At 47.3% G+C, this 18735-nt stretch overlaps 1 protein-coding gene across 3 annotated transcripts in view; it reads right to left on the reverse strand.

Moving 5' to 3' along the window:
* Window positions 1-1097, reverse strand: part of LOC146196746 (E3 ubiquitin-protein ligase MIB2-like) — a 45804-nt gene extending 44707 nt beyond the window's left edge. For 2 of the 3 annotated variants that reach the window (XM_084598495.1, XM_084598494.1), the window contains exon 1: window positions 729-1095. The gene's annotated coding sequence lies outside the window, so the exon portion shown is untranslated. Of the gene's footprint in view, window positions 1-728 lie in introns of all 3 variants that reach the window. The other variant, XM_084598496.1, reaches the window with a different exon arrangement.
* Between the last annotated feature and the right edge of the window lie 17638 nt (window positions 1098-18735).

Raw genomic sequence — 18735 nt, forward strand, 5'->3', positions numbered from 1 at the left:
AAGACCATACACTGGTGGAGAGCAGGGAACCGCAAGCATGATATATGCATCTTATTTCGAAAGTGTGCTAATTTCCTTCATCGGCCAAACAACTATGGTTTAACATTCTAGAAGTGTGTGATGTGAGGCTAGTTGGTAAGGCATTCTGAAGACAAAACTACGCAGAAGACCGGACACAGAAAAGATGCAGACAGGACGGGCGTAGACTAACAACTGGTTTATTGAACGAAACTTCGTTCCTTCAAGAGCATAACGCATGCGCAACCAAACGTTAGTTGCGCATGCGTTATACTCTTGAAGGAAGCACGTTTAGTTCAATAAATCAGTCGTTTGTCTACGCTCGTCCTTCCTGCATTTTTTCTGTGTCCTGTCTTGTGCGTAGCTTTATGTCTTCAGTATGGTTTAAAAATAATTTTCTTTGTCTAAACGTAACCAAGCCAAGTCATACGCCTCGACAAACAAGTTTTACTACAGCCGGCACGCAAGAGAGTTGCATTAACCTAGCAACAGGCGGTGCCATAACCCTTCGTAGAAAGAACCTGTCTGAAGCTCTGATATCTCGCAGGGTGTAAAAGCCATATGATGCGTCTCTGGAACGCCTACTTTTGAATGCTGCTGGTGAGAACTTTTATAGCAAGGTGAGCTTGAATGGTACACATGAAGCGTAGGGCTCCTCATCAAGCACAATTTGACAGCTAGATGAAGCAAGCAGAAAGGTGTTCGCTTACCTATGTACTTTAAGCAGTCAGTCCATTATCCAAACACAAGGCATCACCGCAGAAGCAGAAATGCATCCGGTGCGCAGCTCTCGTCACAACAAAAGGCCTCGAAAGTTACTCAAAATATTAATCGGCAACCGCTTGCGTTGTGCGGATGAGCTCAGGCATTTGGGGCCGACGTGTTGCACAGTTTGGGCATCGAACGCATAGTGTAGGATCAGGGGCAGAAACAGGGTTTTGTGACAACAACGCCTGCACTCGCGGTGACTGTGGCTTTGGCGCTTCGGCGACTGTCGCACAGCGTTCGCGGCGCGGCCCGCAATCAGTTCCTCCTTCGTTCGGCAAGCGTAGATAAGAGGAGCAGGGCAGCCGCTATCCATGGAACAGTGGGACCGACTGACGGCGTGCAACCGTTTCCCGTCAGATAAAGGGTGAAACGCAGGGAGACCAGCGGCTTTCAAACAGCGTGAAGCAAATAATGTGTTTAATATCACAGAGAATAAACAAAGCTGGGCAACCTTAATGACAAGCGATGAACGGCAACTTGAGGGAAGCTGAGGAAAAATGAGTATGTCTGCTTGGCGCGAAGGCGGGTGAGGGGAACCCCCCTCATTTCATAGCCATGCAGCTGACAACTGAACCATCGTAACCGTTAGGAAAAGGGAGGAAATAGAGAACTAAAAAAAAATGAGAGGATATGGCAGTCAGTGAAGTACACAATTCCGAACCTTGAACAACCATTGAAATACATGTCGCTAGGAAAGTAATGAACTTTTAGATTCCTGCGTTTTTTTTTTATTTGCAGTTGATATATGCATAGATTTCGCATGCTTCACCTGTCCGTCACAGTACAAAGGGTGAAAAATTGTAGCGCTGTGTATCGTGGACTCAAGTACACAGTCGAGGAGCAAGCTGCATGCGCGTATCGCACGCACGTGCCATTTCAACGACATCCAAAGACTAAAATCACTGTAATGCTGAAAGTGCCGTACAGCTTTATCTTCGCGGCTGCCCTACTTATTGGCCAGTTAAGATCACATGGTCGGGCGCCCGCCGTTATGGTCCCCTCACTCGAGAAGCTGTCCCGGTGCGACCCTTCCACGGCAGCTGTCCAGCGCGTGTGACGAAATAGTTTTCTAGCGAAAGCTACATTGGTCACGAACAAGGAGTTTCGCGTGGTGGGAGACACAGAACCGTTGCCTAGCAACCGCCGCAGCTGGCGGATTCCGCGCGCTCGCCGCTCCATCTGGCAATCAAGCGACAACCAGAAGAAGAAAATCTCTCGTCTTCAATGCAACAAAGTAGCTAGACATAGTGAGTAACGCCTCTTAATTCTTCTCTAGAGTGAGGATGATAGTAGTGAGTGATGATGATAGGCTAGCCAGCGGCGCATTTCGGGTGAACGTGTACTCAATATTGGACAGGATTGGATTGGACTAGATTAAATAAGACTGGATTGGATGGGACTCGATTGGCCTGGTTCGGATTGAATTGGACACGATTTGTCGGACTGTATTTCACTGATATGAACTGTACTTGATTTAACTGGATTTTATTAGACTGGATTGGTATTGGATTCGATTACACTGGATTGGGTGGAATTAGATTGGATTGGAGAAAAGTGGGCAGGGGCCCTATTCTCAACAATTCGTCATTTTGTTCAAATTGTGACGTACGCGTAATGTGTGCATCAGGATGGTGCCAGGTTACGTAAGCACACAATCGGGGTACATTTTCTGAAGAAAAAGAGAAATAAAGAGACAGAAATAAGCGCGCTGGCGTCTGCTACTATATATTGGCGCCAAGTATGAAAAATGACGGTGCTCCTGCAGGAACCGATACTCTGCGGTGCATTCCGTGATTCGGAAGCCTCGGGTTGCAGTGAGGCGAGTGAAGTATGTTGTAGCGTTGCGGTATTAGTGTGTCATGACATACTTGCGGTCGTACATTCGGCATCAGCTACGCACGGAAAGGCTGCGCGAGTTTCAGCTGAAGAGCACGAACGGCAATGGAATATTCGAAGGGGGTTGGTGCAAAATGGGATCGAAAATTTATTAGCATTTCTGTTCATATGCGCCGATGACCTCTCACGTTTACTTATCAGCGGCTTTCAAATGCAGGAACTAAAACGTTTAAGGGCTTGGTCGTAAACAGAAGGAATCGACAGATTTCCAAAGTAGCTCCAGCACGGATGAAGAGGCTCCGGCACAGCCGGTAATGTCCATCTCTGAGGACAACGCTCGCAGTCTCAAAGTATCAATTACTGTTAGATACTGGCTTTGCCACCTTTTTCGAAAAGAAGCATTACGACCAGCTACCGTCAGGTCACCAAATCTGCTTAAGGTTCTGACATATTGTGTCGGCTTGAGTTGTGTAGAGCGCGGAAAGCAGCGCAAAGAAAGAAAGAGAGTGTTCCACACACACGAGTTGAAAGGCATACGCTGGGCCTTAAACTTGGTCGGTTAAATTTTCATGCGCTGGCGTGCGATAAGCTGTTGCGAAACGCAAAGTATGTCCCAGAAAGAGAATGAAACAGAAGAACAGAATAGCAGGAAAGATAATTAGCCGATTTTCAGCTTACCGTTCAATGCAGGGGGGGATAAACGGACAATAAGGAAAGAAACCGAAAGATGACTGAGGAAATTATGGTATGAAGCTAGGGCGGCGCCGCGCGCGCGTATATCTTACTGTCGAAACGGTAAAATGCAACTAAATAAAGGGAAAACATTTTCAGGCTGTATTAAAAAAGCAATCAACACAAAATGTCACTCAACTACATCATATGATTAGAGCGTACCGTCATAACGTGCTCCGGAGTACTTATTTTTTTTCTAAACAATAAGCAAATGGTGAGCCCGCATGCATATTAAAAGAAAACTTTATATATGAAACACATCCCATATGGCAAGCAAAAATGTGTCATGTACATGAAACATACATTCCTGTATTAAAACAGAAGTTTTATTTTTGCTTGCTTTGCCCATCGTGGAAAGACTGTTCCATTAACATTGCAATGAGTGCATTGTGCAAGGCAAAAAAGGCAGTGTTTAGGGCCGACGTTTAAGAAAGTCTGGTGACCCCTCGCTGCCTATCGCGCGAAGTTCCTGCACAACCATCGAATCATATGACCTCTCAGGTTGCACTCACGAACCGATCAAACAGATAATTAGAAAGCATCGCGGTACTCTCTGAAATTCATGATGGTTTGGTGGCCGCTCTTTAACACAGAGACAAAGAGAAGAAAACACAGAACTGGTGCCTTTATTTCTCTTCTTTTCTTTGTCTCTGTGGGTAAGACCGCCCACGAAACCATCATGAACAACCTACAACTCGCCAAACTTCCCATTCTGTTGCTCTCTGAAATAACTCGTCTCGCGCAGATCAACCGCTTGAGTTAGCGGGCCGCATTGCTGCGCTTGGCAACGACGGCGCGGTATTATGGTTTCTCTATGAGAGCAAAGCATTTGCAACGGGAGGGTAGGTACGACCCTCGTGCGGCTGTAAATCTGCGTCTTCATTATTAACCCTCTAAAAAATGACGCAGCTGAAAAGTTCCCTTATAACGTCGTTTTAGTGCTTTATGCAATTGCAACAAGATGTGTCAGCTTACTTCACCACCCACCAAACTGTCTACTAAACTGCACGTCGAATTTTTTTTTTAGTCGATATTTATTGCCTCAGGGCATCAGTAGGGTATGAGATGAAGGATGAATAAATGGTTAAATGAATGGAAAAAGGTTGGCTGATTTTATGACGTCCAGAAGTGAGCGATGATGAGGTCCCTGCGTCCAAGTGACGTATGAGGCAGGATTGGTTGCTGAAAGGCCAGCTATTCTCAGGTGCCGGATTAGTGTTGGCTTGAGTGCTGGGCAGTCCCACAGCAAGTGGTGGATGTCGGCCTCGACATCTTCGTCGTTACAGATCGGGCATCCTGGGCGAGGATATAAGTGTTGGAAGTATGACCACGTCCTAGTTACCGCTGGTGTAACGGCAACACCGACCCGGATCCTCCTAAGCGCAACCTCCTCTGCACGGGTGAGACCGCGGGGAAGGGATATCGCACACGGAGGGATAAGTGCACGTGTGCGGCGCCGGAGGTGCTCCTTTCTTGACAAAAGGAGGGTAGCGTCGTCGACTTCGAGAAGCCGTGGGATTGATGCGTCTTGGTTCACGAGGCGGGTTGCAAAATCAGCTTGACTTTGGGAAGACAGCAGATCCCGTGGGACAAACTCAATGCGTATTGATTGTGGGATGCGCGCCGCAAGCTGGTGGATGTCCTGGCAAATTTTAGGGCAGCGGCTGATCACGTCGGAGGAGACGTACTGCTTGAAGTGCGTCAGTGCGGATGACAACGTGGGCTGTAGGGAGCATGGTTATAGAAGTCACGGAGCAGAGTGCCTCCTGAACTGCCACAAGCTCAGCGCAGAAAGATGTAAGTGGTTCTGAAAGCTGAAACGTAGTTGTCTGATTCGGGCTAGGTCTCCGTGGACAGTAGATTGCCGTTTTGGCTTCACAGCCTTGCAGGCTTCCATCTACGTACACTACTATGGAATCTTGAGGCAGATAGTGTATCTTGCTCTTTAAATTTCCTCATGTTTTTATCGTGGCCGCCTCAAGAGGTTCAAAATGCGGCGCCCAACTATGGCCATTTACAGCACTGGCAGAACACCCTTTTGTAATGAAACGTCATTTTGACGTCATCAATAAATGTTTATGCATGACGTATTTCCGGTCAGCTCTGGACATTGGGCGGTTCATTTCAGCGTAATACAAACTTAAGTTCTTCCCTTTCTATCATATATACCTCTGTTTTCCCTCCACAATTACTTATAAATACCATCCAGACATCTTGAATACCACTGCTAAAACTCCGTTTTCACGCTCACGCCATTTTTACGTCACCGCAAAAAGCCATTTCGACACACCGAAATTTCGCGCCACAAATTTGAAACACGTGACGGTTCTGAGAACCAATCAGAGAAAAAAAATGGCGCCGAATGGTGGCCATATTTGTCGAGAATAGGGCCTCAGCCCAGAGCCAGGCACACATGCTTTCGCTGCGTATATCCTGGCCTAGCTGAGCTAAGCCACGGCCAATTTTTATTCAGTGTCGCTCAATGTGCTTAAAACGCGCATATCATTCTATACCCGGGTTGAAAAGTATGTGGAAGCATCTCGCTTTCAGGCGCACTAACAAAACTGAATCCGACAAAGCGCTGCTTGCGAGGAAACGAAGCCATGTGTCGCGTCGCAATGAGCGCGACAAGTTTGTCTCAATAATGGGCACCCGGCTGTGTGAGATAAAGGCCTTGCGATCTAATCGCCTGTTGCATAAGCCAGTACTTTTTTATCCAGAATTCTGCCAGCTGGTCTTTGTTAACGGGCCTTTGAAACAATCAGGTGATTTCCTTTTAATGCTCTTGTTTGTAGCCGCTATGTTCTCCGATAGATTGTTTAGCCCAGTTTCATTTCCTGCTGCTCACGGATAGCCTGCTCAAGCCCATAACTATAAATGTATGTTTTTCGTGTGGATTGCTCCTTTTCGGTCAGTATGTCCGCATAGATAGTGTCAACGCATTCTAGAAAACATTTTTTTTAAATACTAGCAAATTGCTGCGTAATGCACTGTCGCAGTCACAATATTTCGGGACGTCGAAGAGCGTGGCAAAACTACATTCTGAGCCATCTAACGAGTGTAGGTAAAAACGTCCCCGGATGAAAAAGCCCGTCATAAAGCGGGAACTAGAAAAAAATAACACGTCCGCGACCCAAATATTGGCCTTAGAAATTAATCTTTTCGGAAGTTACCGCGCAAAAAATGTACATTTTACTACTTTTTATTTATACACCTCATTACATGGGTGCAGTTAGCTTGTTGGGTTGTTAGGTTTGGGAACCACTTTTGACTGAAGAGATCGCTTGGACATCCTCGCAGATTTCCTGGTGACGAGCCTCAACCCTTCCGGTGGCTACAGTGCAGAAATCTTTCTTCACGTCCGGTAGTGATGAAGATAATGTGCTAAGGAAGGCAGGTGGAGCCTTAACCTGTCGTTGACATGGCGACCCTGAAGCAGCTATTCGCAGCTTCCAGCAGACCGGAGCCGATGGTCATTACACCCTTTCTCAGGCAAAACAAAAAGGAACGAAGACGAGTGCGCCATCCACTGGGACGCTGTTGGGTTCATCACACCACAATTACGCGGTACAGGTTATGTCATAAAACATCGTCAGCAAAACACTTCGACCCGTAATGTAGTCGAAGTGCAGAACGATCCGAAGAATCCTTTGCCCTCGGCCAATCATATTCCGCTGCCTTCATTATTTGTGTGATGAAAGCCACACAAACTTTGATATACGACATTTTCCAAGCACGACACGGTGAAACGCGATTTGCACCTAATAGAACAACGGAGAAAGTGGAAAATAAATATATCAAGAAACAAAAACATAAGCCGTTCAAGTTTAAACGATGAAAGGAGAAGTAAAATAAAATCAGTAAAAATTGCTAACGGTAAATATAATTCGCCCCTGACAAGCCGGGTACAACACTAGGCGAAGCTTAAGTGTTTTGATCGTATATTTGGTTGCCCCCGTTTCGGGACATAAATGGGGAATTCTTTTCCGTGGACATTCTTACAAGGACTATTTTTTCTGGGGACGTTTACTCCGGGGACTTTTTCACCGGAACACAACGGCCGCGCCCTTCTTTAAAGGCTATCTCAAATATCTCTGTACCCTCACTCCCACTTTACGCGCGTCTTGCTAGATCGGAACAGGCGCCAGGTGCCGCGTCGATCTCTGGCTAGTTAGTGTTCCTGAGCATATAAAAGAACACTATTGCTAGCGTGTGTCCTAGCCGCAGTGAGCAGTGAAGCAGATTGCAGGCCGCCTTTCGGCGCCGCAGCGCTGCCTACGGTCACGGGACCTTAAATTATGTTTTCTGTGTTACTTTTTTAAGCTTTGCTGATTAAGCATTAATTTTCCAGAACGCACTCATTGAACATTTGTCTACCTCGCCAAATTCTAGGATGGCTGAATGCTCCAGGTCGTGAAGAAGCTTGGAATACCAATCCCTTCTCGAAAAATGGGTAACATACCCGCTAAGGAAGTGTGCAATTTGTTATTTGCACTCAAGACAAAGCAGTAACATGTTTTTTCATTGATTTATTTATTTTTTGTGCATACTGCAGCCTCGATGAGGCTATGGCAGGAATGGACAAACAAAGAAGAGTTTATCAAGAAAATACAAGCATATAAAACAAAGCAAAAAATAAAATAAAAATTGTACTAGGAAGCGATGGCGTGTATCAAGAAAATACAAACATATAAAATCAAAGAAATAATAAAAAAATGGCACTAGGAAGCAATGGCTGTCAAATATTCTTCAATTGGTAGCGAGCGGACGCTTCCAGGCAGCGAATTCCAGAGTTCAATGGTCAGAGTCAATCAATTCTATCAGGTAAATATGTCAAAACAACGCACCAGTTAACTTGGAATCAACACCCTTTCTGGCGGCAGTGGTTCAAGTGTGAACCGAAGTTCGCAACAAAGACCGACCACACGTTTGGACGACAAAACTCTGAGTTAGCAGTAGTGGCCGCCAATTCAGATTAACGTTGACCGATCTCGCACGATGCCTTTTAATTTCAATAATATACTCGGAACGAAGACAGCGCAATACAGGACTGCGGTTGTCCTGTTTTGTGCTGTATTCCTTCCGAGTATGATTCACCAAATAGCCCAGCACTATATGTTTCATTATAGCACTAAATGTTTCACACAGGGCGCTTGTAAGATGAGGTCGGTGCACTGTGGTACTGGGTGCTGTGCGAGAGGTGGATGCGGATGATGTGTGACGCTCCTTGTAGGTGGGTGGAGAGGTGTGCAGAAACAGACAGCACCCTATATAGCGGAGGGAGATGTGGGGCTTCGGAAGGCGAATGTTTATGAGAAGCAGGACACGAGGGCAGCACCTGATCTGGAGGGGGAATAGAGAGAGGGAAGGAATCTGGAATTGGACGCAGCAGCTTTTTAGTCGGGAAAGGAAGTATAGGTAAGGGACAAGGAATTTTTCAAAGATGGGGTCACATAAGAACGGAATCAGCAGACAGCAGTCAGGAGGGGACGAGGGAGTGCCCCTGTGCTTATCGCCGGGAATACCAACATGAGCTAGTAAAGTGAAGTCGCGCTATAATCGAACCTGTAATAGTGATAAGCGAGAATCAGTGGGAACTTTCCCAGGGAGCTCGACAATGAACGTGGTATTAAAGGAGACCAAGGAAAGGTTAACCAAGAATCCCACAAGGAGCAACCTAGTGATGGTAGCATTGGGATTGAACGATATCCTGATGAGATGGCGCCTCACAAGTCGTAGAAAGGTTATCTGAAGGCGTTGATGATATCAGGGTGATAGCAGAGCAGCTGCAGATTGTGGTATGCACCATGCCAAAAGTACAAGGACAAAGCAGGAAGATGGAAAAGGCTGTGGGGATGGTCAGTAATCAGGTAAGGAACGTGCGCCTGGAGTAAGGCTTTGAAGTAGCAGAGATAAACATTAAAGTGCGGGAGCCGTTTTTGGCCAAGGGTTTCAACGAGGGGGCATCCATTTCAACCGATGGGTGGGAGTAGAAATCGGCTGGCGGATGGCGAGCCGGGCAATAGCTTCTTTAGGGGATTATCGAGGGCTACGGGCACGGGAATAATCATCGGGGAAGCAGACGAAAGCGTAATAATGGCGGCATATATCCCAGAAGAAATGGCAAGGAGGAGGTCAAGAAATAAAACTATGAAAAGAAATTTAACACTAAAATCAGTTATATAAAGAAGCAAGCAAGTAGAAAGAGAGCGAAATAGAAATAAAACCGTTGTTAAAGGGCGACGAAATAGATGCGCTCTATGCGAGATACATCTGTGGGACCTAGAAGATCCACCAACGATTGATGTCTGCTTCTGCGAAGGGTGCAACAGAACAACAGCGCGGAAAAAGGGTGGAGATGTTGGTATGTTGATACACAAAGAAACAAATTTGCAACGAATAAAATCATGGTACAAAGAACATATCCTGGTATCAGGAACAATTTCCTAGAAAGGACATGGTTAGGGGTAGTTTTTTTGAGGAACAGGCGACAAATGCAGACAAGAAAAGAAGGGTCTCGTTAAGTGCCTCTGTGACAATACAAACCAGCTTGGAGGCGATGCCTATGTTTTACTATGTGGCCCCATCTAGAATATGGATGGATACACTGATTGTAACGGGAAGAGTATTCTAGACTTCTGAAAACAACACAACATATTTATTCTAAATAGTGAAATTAAATGTTAGCGACAAATCGCATGGAATTTTGGAACAGGCAGACGGCCATTTACTAATGCCTAATGTCGCAGGGAATTTGTAGCAAGCTCAGAAAGATGGAAATAGAAGAATATTTTAATTAAAGGCTGCGAAGTGATCATAAACGTATTAGTCTGCAGTTGGGGCCCTGTTTAACCGAGAAAAATAAGAAAGGCAAAAAGGAAACGCCAAATTAGACTATGAACAATTGCGCTAGTAGTAGCACGTATAGAGGAAGCAATAAAGAAACTCCTCCAGGCAAAGTGGGAATATAATCAGGTAGAACTATTCATAAATACAAAAATTTACAAAATAAAACTAGCAAACCGCTGGTATGGAAAAAGGAACAAAGGAAGCTGGTGCAATAAGGAATTTAGGGAAGCTATCAAATGCGACAGCTAACTTCAACGGAAAGCCAAGAGGCGAAGAGGGCACAAGTATTTCGGCAGGAAATAGACAAAAAAGGGTAATAGTATCGACAGAAGCAATTGGTTGCAGGTGGTGGTGGTGGTAAGAACATTTATTTACACAAGGGCCAGGAGGTATGTTTGGATCGGCCCATAAGGGACCGGTCCTTACAAGCACTAGGTGGAGGTCCCTAGTTGGGGACCCCAGTGGCAGTTGCCGCCGCTTGGGCGCGTCCGACTAAGGCTTGTTGGGCCTGTAAGTCGTGGCAGCCGAGCAGGACCGCCTCCCAGTTCTCCCGGGTTGGGTTGGGGATGGGGGGAATAGCCGGGTTGGAGGGGCAGGCCAACACCATGTGATAGATGTCAGAAGACACCGCTCCACAGTGTGGGCAGCTTCCACTAAACGAGGGGTCAAAATGTTTTAGGGCTGCCGGGCACAGCAATGTATTGGTGAAAAGGCGGAGAAGGAACCGCTCATCCGCCTTTTTGAGACCTTTAGATGGGCTGGGGTAAAGGCGATGACAATTTTGATAGTACGTCGTGATATCTTTGAAGGTGTAGGCCGGATTAAAATCGGGTTCCTGATCGGGTAGGGAGGAGAAAACAGCCCGGTGAGAGAGCGCGCGGGCGGCTGCGTCTGCAGTGCCTCGTTTCCTGCCAAACCCTGATGAGCAGGGGCCCACATAAGGTAGCGGTGTGCGGGGTCCGTATCCAGTACGCAATTTAAGTAAATTTTATAGGCTAATAAGGGAGTCCAGCTTTGTCTGACGTTCCGACAGGCTCCTCGTGAGTCGGTAATTATGTATTTTGAGTCGGAATGAGAGGCCGCGAGAGCAATCGCCACCTCTTCTGCGTGTGTTGTACTGTGGGCTCTGAAGGAGACCCTTGTCCAAAGTAAAGTTAAGCAGTCAACCAATTCCTGCATGGCTGAAATCAGCGATGCAACTAAAGGCGGACCGAGAAAATTCTAGAACCATATAAGATGGTTAGGTAGAAATAATAAAATAAATTAGGAACGGATTCAAGAGGGCAAAGGAGACTGAGTCGTTTAGGTATGATAGTAGGGTAACATCCCCACATGAAAAAGCTGTAGAAGAAACATAGGGCAGCGATATAGAAAACAAAGCTTAGAACTTACCAATCTGAAATGAAAAAAACGAGGAAGCAAATAATCTTAAATGCCCGTCGGCAGGAATTGACGATCGAAATTCCAGTCGCACTTATTAACGAACTCAGTTCAAGAAGCAAGAAAACGTAAAAAGTTTAGAACCCTTCATAACGAATTAGCAAATTCCAGACAGCTGGTGGCAGAGTAAAATGAATTTGATTTATAAAGGGAAAGAAGACGGCGCGCACAAAATATACTACAGGCCGATTATGATAATATCTGTTATATATAAACTGGCAATGCAAGCGGTGAAATTAAAAATTCAGTCAGCAGTAGAAAGTGATAAGCACTGCAGAACGAATCGAGGAATGGTAGGAGCATAAATGCTAGCTTTTTTGTGCTTACCCAATGCATAAAACTAGGTAAGGCGGAAAACAGACAGTTGTATTTAGCCCGCTCGACTACTGTTCCCAAGGATGCGAGATCGAATCGCGGCTGCGGCGGTCGTTTTTCGACAGAGGCGAAAAGCCAGCGCCCGTGTGCTGTGCGATGTCAGTGCACGTTAAAGAACCCCAGGTGGTCGAAATTTCCGGAGCCCTCCACTACGGCGTCTCTCATAGCTTGAGTTGCTTGGGACGTTAAACACCACAGACCAAACGAAATTGTTTGTGCCTTGTACCATGACTGTAAATAGTGTTAAATTCACCGTTCGTTCACCACGTCTTGTGGACTCGGAGCCTTGATACCCGGACATGGACCAGAATCGTGACAACAGACACCTGAAGCGTGCCGTGAGACGGAAAATTAGTGGGACACTTAAGCTGTGCCGTTAACGGTACGACGCGATAGCGTTTAACACCAGCGATAGCTTATATGGAGCTCGTTCGGTCGAAAAGCCGTCGTCGTCGTAGTAGCAGTAGTCGGCACCACGCGCCGGAAATACTCGGGACGGCGTGAAAAAATGGTATCACGGTAATTTGAATTTCTTATGGCTGAGGCTTGATTAGTGTATGGTATGCGATGTCGAGTTAATAAAATTACTGGAATTAATTTATTAGTTGATGAATTCAAGAAATGAAAAACATTAATTAATTAGGAAAAGGGGGTGTTAAAACGCGTCAGAAGGCTCAGAATGAACAGGCTTGGTTTGGTTTGGTTTGGTTTGTGGGGTTCAAAGTCCCAAAGCGACTCAGGCTATGAGAGATGCAGTAGTCAAGGACTCCGGAAATTTCGACCACCTGGGGTTCTTTAACATGCACGGACATCGCACAGCACACGGGCACTACTCCGTTTCGCCTCCAGCTGAACGCAGCCGCCGAGGTAGGGATTCGATCCCGCTTCCTTGGGCAATAAAATGGTAATGACTGATTATGTAAACTAAGAAAATTTTGAATGTGTAATTTTCAGTTATTGGCTAATTAGAATATTTGAAAGAAACAAAAAAGCTTGGAAAAGAGGGTTTCAAGTGTGTCAAAATGCTCAACAGGAAGAGCCTATACTTGATGATGCTATTTAAGAAATTTGCCGTCTGTCATTCAGCAGTGATATATTGAAATATTTGGGGAAAAAAGAAAAATTGTAAAAATGGGGTTTTAAACGTGTCAAAATGCTCAGAATGAATAGCAAATGCTTGATGATTATGAATAAGGGAATATAGAAGGTGTAATTGATCAATTATTAAATAATTGGGAAAGATTTACCGACGATTACATTACTTCCTAATGAGAAATTTGAGCGCAACTAATCAGCTGTTTCACCTCTTTCGATAGATTGAGGCAAAATTTTCGAGCAAGATATGTATGTACAATTACAAACAACTATTTTATTTTTCACACATATTCCTTCAAGAAACACTCAACTAACAGTTCTTGACTGTCATTAAGGAAGCTTTGTGGTCGAAGAAATGAAAAAAGCAATGAAGTTATGAGGAGGTTGCGGGAGGCAGCACGTGGGCCAATAGGTATGTTGCGCCGCGAAGAGATTAATGCCACAAGCTGCAGATAAGAAGAAAGAGCCTGCGCAAATATCTTAAACTGACTTCACAACGCTATAGCAAAGTTAATAAGCGTCTCATCGAATTTCTGGCAGTATGTTTTAAAGGAAAATGAGGGCGGGCTAGATCCGGCGCAGGCCTTCCTCGAAAGCCAAGGGACGATCGGTTAGAGATCCGGACTATCAAACTAGCTACTTCATCGTAATATGATGCTTTTTCTCTGTTAGTGTGTGAATTCTCGGTTACTGCACATGATACCCTGCAGTTTGGGAGGGGGGGGGGGGGGGGGCTCATACCCCGCCGTGGTGGCGCAATGGTTAAGGCGCTCGATTACTGTTCCCAAGGACGCGGGATCGAATCCCGGCCTCAGCGGCCGCTTTTCGATGGCGGCGAAGAGCAAGGCGCCCGTGTGCTGTGCGATGTCAGTGCACGTTAAAGAACCCCAGGTGGTCGAAATTTCCGGAGTTCTCCACTTCGGCGTCTCTCACAGCCTGAGTCGCTTCGGGACGTTAAACCTCACAAACCAAACCAAACCATTATTCATGAATTATTATATTTGCAGTGTGTACCATGTGTGGTCGCGTTTACCACTTCAGCTCTGAAGCGTGACTTTCATAATTGTTTACAGGAATAGAAAGGCGCAGTATCTGCCACACTTGTCTCTGTGGACACCTGAATCGCGCCGTAAAGAAAGCAAGGAGGGAGTGAAAGTGGAGCTGGTGACGACCTCTGAAGAGTGCCTTTCATAATCAGTTTACAGCAATGGAAAAGTGCCGTATCTGTCGGACTTGTTTCTGTGGACACCTAAATCGCGCCGGAAAGGCGGAGTCACACTAGGGGAACACAACAGCGACGTCAACCAAACAGGTTCACCAAACAAGCCGCCAACAAGTTTCCAAACCAACTTGTTTCACAACAGCATGTCACACCACACGAACAGCCGGGAAGCCCAACAGGTTGCTGCAGTGTTGCTTTGGTGTGACAGTGTTCAACCGAACAAGTTCGTCCAGCCTCCAACATGTTTCCGAGCCAACTTGTTCCCCAACCGCATGTCACATCGCACGAACAGCCGGGAAGCCCAACAGGTTGCTGCAGTGTTGCTTTGGTGTGACAGCGTTCAACCGAACAAGTTCGCCAAGCCTCCAACATGTTTCCGAGCCAACTCGTTCCCTAACCGCATGTCAGAACGCACGAACAGCCGGGAAGCCCAACAGGTTGCTGCAGTGTTGCTTTAGTGTGACAGTGTTCAACAGAACAAGTTCGCCAAGCCTCCAACATGTTTCCGAGCCAACTTGTTCCCCAACCGCATGTCACATCGCACGAACAGCCGGGAAGCCCATCAGGTTGCTGCAGTGTTGCTTTGGTGTGACAGTGTTCAACCGAACAAGTTCGCCAAGCCTCCAACATGTTTCCGAGCCAACTTGTTCCCCAACCGCATGTCACATCGCACGAACAGCCGGGAAGCCCGACAGGTTGCTGCAGTGTTGCTTTGGTGTGACAGTGTTCAACCGAACAAGTTCGCCAAGCCTCCAACATGTTTCCGAGCCAACTTGTTCCTCAACCGCATGTCACACCGCACAAACAGCCGGGAAGCCCAACAGGTTGCTGCAGTGTTGCTTTGGTATGACAGTGTTCAACCGAACAAGTTCGCCAAGCCTTCATGTTTCCGAGCCAACTTGTTCCCCAACCGCATGTCACATCGCACGAACAGCCGGGAAGCCCAACAGGTTGCTGCAGTGTTGTCTCAGTGTGACAGTATTCAACCGAACAAGTTCGCCAAGCCTCCAACATGTTTCCGAGCCAACTTGTTCCCCAACCGCATGTCACATCGCACGAACAGCCGGGAAGCCCAACAGGTTGCTGCAGTGTTGTCTCAGTGCGACAGTGTTAAGCACCCAAAACAAACAAGAAACAGTGTCCGTCAAAGCTGTTTGGCCTGTTCGCCGGCCGGGCAAATTTCCGGGCGACATCACACCGACAAAAGTACCCATTTTTGAGCTGATTTACTCATTCCTACGCACTTCTTACTTGATACGGTTTGTTTTGTTTTTTTGCAGACAGTTCCCTTCCAAACCATTTCCCTCGCTGTGGCGTCTTGCAGGCAGCGCATGCAGGCGAGCGCTCACGATGCAACGGCCGCTCTTCCCGTTGTCAAGGCATGAGCAGTCGAGCGAGTTGCTGCGCCTACACACCGGCGCCTCATAGGGATTGCATGTACGTCCATACTGTGATGTAAGCGATAGTTGCGCACACATAACTGTAACCAAAACTCTACTTCGCAACGTTGGGAGAACAAATGCGACGAGATGGAGGGCACCATGAATGGGGCCAAGACGTGGCAACTGCTCAGGTTCCTGATAGACCCGACTAAGTCCAAAACGGTCGCCAATATAGAACAGGTCAAGGCGAGGTATAACTTTAAGGGTACGGACAAACAGCTCATTGACAAGCTCAAGTCCATGTACGTAGCTCCCCCCGCCACAGCGCATTACAGAGATTACAACGGACCGGCGAACAGCGAGCTTGACGCGTCCATAACAGTGGCAGAAGTCAGAGCGGAGCTGCACGGCCTAAAAAGACGCTCGGCCCCCGGGCCGGACCTCGTTAATAACAAGATGCTCGCAAATCTGGACGACGAATCGATCAATGCCCTAACCAAATATTTAAATCAGGTGTGGGAGAGTGGTCAAGTACCCCAAGAGTGGAAGAGGGCTAAGATCACCCTAATCCACAAGCAGGGAAAACCACCGGGCTTGGAGAATCTCCGCCCAATATCACTAACATCCTGCGTAGGCAAACTGCTTGAGAAAGTTATTCAGAGGAGGCTAACCAAATACACCGAAGAGAATGATGCGTGGCCGGCTGAATTGGTCGGATTCAGGCCCGGCCTTTGTACGCAAGATACCATGCTCAGACTACATAACGATGTTGTCAGAGACCTCAGGAAAAAAAATACGAAAGCTATTCTAGGCTTAGACCTTAAGAAAGCTTTTGACAACGTCAGTCACGACGCCATTCTCGACGGGCTCGCTGAGCTTAGAGTAGGCGAAAGAACCTACAACTACATTAGATCATTCCTGCGAGACAGGACGGCGATCATCAGCTTTCAGGGCTTATGTTCGGAGGAGTTCCCGCTGGGTAACAGAGGCACTCCGCAGGGGGCTGTGCTCTCACCTTTCCTTTTTAACATCGTAATGAGGAAGCTCCCCAGTAAGCTTGGCCATCTCGATGATTTAAAACTAAGCATCTACGCGGACGATGTGACCGTCTGGATGTGCGAAGGGAACGACTCGTACATCACATCCAGGCTCCAAGAGGCAGCAGATATAATCAGCTATCACGCAGAGGACGTAGGTCTATGCTGTTCGCCAGAAAAATCGGCGCTCCTGGTAATGACCAGCAGTAGTGGGAAGATAACTCCAGATATCAAAATTAAAGTCAACGGAAACGAAGTCCGGAAAGTAGATGAAATTAGAATATTAGGTATGATTATCAACCGCAGGGGTAGTAACAAAAGCCTGATTAAGAAATTAAAAGATCAGGCGGAGCTCGTAGTCAGAGTATTTAAGAAGACGTCCAACAGAAGGAGTGGTCTCACGGAGGCTAGTAGACTCAGACTCGTACAAGCTTTTGTCACGAGCAGAATGTGCTACGCGACTCCATTCCTAAATACCAACAAGACCGAAGAACACAAATTAAACACCATAATTAGGAGATGCACGAAGTGCGCTCTAGGACTCCCCATAACTACTTCTAACGACATTCTAGAGAAAATGGGGTTGCATAATGAGTGGAAAGAGCTGGCTGCGGCGGTCAGGCTGTCCCAGAGAGAGCGACTCGCAGGAACGGCGGCGGGTAGGCAAATCCTCGATTGGGTAAACCTACTAGCGCCCGGGGAAGGCGAAAGTGTCAGAGAAAGCATAGATCGAGAAATCAGAAAGCATCTATACGTCTCGCCCATACCGAAGAACGTGCACCCCGTACACGACGAGGGGAGGAGGAAAAGCAGAGCTAAGCACCTCGCTAACAAATTGGACAAACTCTCGCCGGGATCGGTCGCCTACACCGATGCAGCGATCGGGAAAGAAGGTGACGTAACCTCGGTCGCCCTATTGGACACTGGGATCGCCATAGGAATAGAAAGAAATCGAGATCTACCGCCGGTAGAGGCGAAGGAGATTGCAATAGCCATTGCCATTGCACGACCAGGCGTGAAACACGTCATCAGCGATAGCAAAGCGGCGGTTAGAAATTTTAGCAAGGGTAGAGTCAGCAATCGTGCTGCAAAACTTCTGAACGAGTCGTCTCTCGCCGAAAGCGTGACCATAATCTGGACCCCAGCACACGCCGGTCTCGCCGGCAACGAGGCTGCCCACATGCTCGCCCGCTCCTCGCTACCTCGGGGTGCTGCGGACGCCTCCACAACATCTAAAACCAAAGAATGTATAGGTACCTTTAGGGATGTAACCGACAACTTGAAGAAAGACCGGAGGATATATCCGCCACCGGTTAGATCCCTGAGTAAAAAGGAATCGTACGACTGGAGAAGACTCCAAGCTCGAAATTTCTTTTCGCCCCTGTGGAGGAGTTGGACGGGTGCCAGAGGGCGGAAGAGGGACGGTGCAGAAACCGAAATTTGTAAATTTTGCGGCCACGTGGCAACATTAGATCATATAATATGGAGATGCATTCGTGCCCCAGGGCGCAACGCGATGAAAAATAGCGATGAATGGGAGACCACGCTAGGAAGCCCCGACGAAAAAACACAGCGATTCGCCGTCCGCCTGGCGGCCGAGGCTGAAGACCTCTTCTCCTAGACGAGGCCGGGTGTCCTCTGGCCGCGGTGTGACAGACTGCCTCCCCGGACGCCTGCGTGCGGACACGTAGGTGGCTGCTACACCATATTCGGCGGAAATAAATGTTCTTCCTCCTCCTCCTCCTCTACTTAATTGCCGTTTTCACTGACTAAAACTCGTCGAGGCTGTCGCAGACGGTGCGCCGATGGTCCGCGTTTCCCGTCGCCGCAGCCGAGACCGCGGAAAGGCGCAGCATGTGTAGCGCTGCTTGGTTTGATGCAGTGCACGTTCGTATCAGAAAAAAAGCTGGTACCAGAAGGACTGCCTGTTAAACTTTGCAACAGCAGCATGCCTGCACAAAGCGTGGGGCTTTCGGCAACA

Source organism: Amblyomma maculatum, chromosome 3, assembly GCF_055883805.1.
Source record: "Amblyomma maculatum isolate TAMU_Amacu chromosome 3, ASM5588380v1, whole genome shotgun sequence".
Lineage (NCBI taxonomy): Eukaryota > Metazoa > Arthropoda > Arachnida > Ixodida > Ixodidae > Amblyomma > Amblyomma maculatum.